The sequence below is a fragment of the Oncorhynchus tshawytscha genome, unplaced genomic scaffold (assembly GCF_018296145.1).
Source record: "Oncorhynchus tshawytscha isolate Ot180627B unplaced genomic scaffold, Otsh_v2.0 Un_contig_2949_pilon_pilon, whole genome shotgun sequence".
NCBI lineage: Eukaryota > Metazoa > Chordata > Actinopteri > Salmoniformes > Salmonidae > Oncorhynchus > Oncorhynchus tshawytscha.
The window spans coordinates 307,501-309,278 of record NW_024609743.1 but is presented as its reverse complement, the minus strand read 5'-3'; the positions used below and the strand labels follow the sequence as shown (position 1 = coordinate 309,278).

Sequence of the window (1,778 nt, the reverse complement as noted above, 5' to 3'; positions counted from 1 at the left end):
ATCTATACTCCGCTATTTATATTTTGGACATATTTAAGCTTTTATTTCACTACATTCCCGACGAAAAGTATATACATTTTACCGAATCCCTTTTTCCCCCTTCTGACGCTCAACATATATTTACAATTATTTTACGCAAACCAGACTGCACAATTCTCTTTTTTTTTTTTAAATGTTCTTTTACGGAAAAACGTTTCAAATTATTTAGAATTTTACTTTTGATACTTAAGTATATTTAAAAAAACAACAACAACAAATTATTAATACTTTTAGATTCAAGTAGACGACTTCTGTCATGGACGTTTAAAAAAGATGTAAAAAAGCAGTTCCGAAAACCATCGGCCGCTTCTCCGAATGTGGTCACTGGTGTATTTATGGGGGAAGGCATCAGATAAACTGAAACTGACGTGGATTCCTGCTTCACAACGAGACTGTTTGAAAAAGTGAAGAGACTAGTTGTTTTTCTGTGAAGCGACAGTTTTACTATAAATGTTGACTGGAAGCGAAACCCGCCAGAGAGAAACTATAGAGAGAGAGAGAGAGAGAGAGAGAGAGACACCCCTGGTGGAGAGGACAGTTACTGAGGACTTCTCAGAAACCGTGTTCACTTTAAAATGAAAGCGAAACTGATGTGTGTTGGTGTGGTGCACGGTGCTGAACGTTTATTTAGCTCCTTACCGATCACAGGCGGACAGATGATCAAACCAACAAGGAGAGAGAGTAAGAGAGGATGTGAAAGACAATGTGGATATACTATACCGTCGGATTACCGCGTCTTCTCTCTACTAGTTTGGACGTTTATTGATGATCAAGAACAGGATTAATACCGCTGTGATTCTGTGATTAAAAAACGTCGGAAAATATAAAAAGTGCATCAGGAAAAGAAACTACATTGCACTCGTTTTGCAAAACGGTAAGAATATTTTAACATGGCTGCCTATTGCGGATTTGACCTTTTTGTCTTCTTTCAAATAGATTTTAGTTTTGTTTCGCAACATTGACTATTGTGCAATTCAATTGCGCCGTAATAAAAGCAACCTGACAATACACCATTTTCTACATAATAAGTCATAAAATATATATATTTTTTGGACTAGACAACAGTCAACATGACCACCAGTATAATATACTCATTTAAAACACGATTCCCCGTTTGCTTTATAGCGGTAAGGTTGGGGCCAGTGAAACAGGACGAACTAGGATACATCTACTACTAATATCTACTGCCATATAAACTATTGTATATATTCTACTATACTGTGAACAGCTTTAGAGTTGGTTTAAATCAATGTCAATTTACCTCGCTAGGATGGAGAATGTTTACAATCCACGTTTGTTCTCTTGGCAACAGTTGTCTTTTTTTTTTTTTTTTTTTTTTTTAAAGGTTTGACCCAACATCTGTGGGACTATCAGTTAGTTAAATGGTTGGTAGGCAGACGGGATACAGACAGACCCAGCAGGTTGGTAGGCAGGTAGGCAGACGGATACAGACAGACCCAGCAGGTTGGTAGGCAGGTAGGCAGACGGATACAGACAGACCCAGCAGGTTGGTAGGTAGGCAGACAGACAGACCCAGGGTTGGTAGGTAGGCAGACAGACCCAGCAGGTTGGCAGGTAGGCAGACAGATACAGACAGACCCGGTAGGTTGGTAGGTAGGCAGACAGATACAGACAGACCCGGTAGGTTGGTAGGTAGGCAGACAGACCCGGCAGGTAGTTAGGCAGATACAGACAGACCCAGCAGGTTGGCAGGTAGGCAGACAGATACAGACAGACCC

At 40.2% G+C, this 1,778-nt stretch overlaps 1 protein-coding gene across 2 annotated transcripts in view; it reads left to right on the top strand.

The window, feature by feature from the left end:
• Positions 1-551: 551 nt before the first annotated feature.
• socs1a (suppressor of cytokine signaling 1a) overlaps positions 552-1,778 on the top strand; it is a 7,845-nt gene continuing 6,618 nt past the window's right edge. For both annotated transcript variants that reach the window (XR_006082698.1, XM_042317484.1), the window contains exon 1: positions 552-913. The gene's annotated coding sequence lies outside the window, so the exon portion shown is untranslated. The remainder of the gene's footprint in view (positions 914-1,778) is intronic.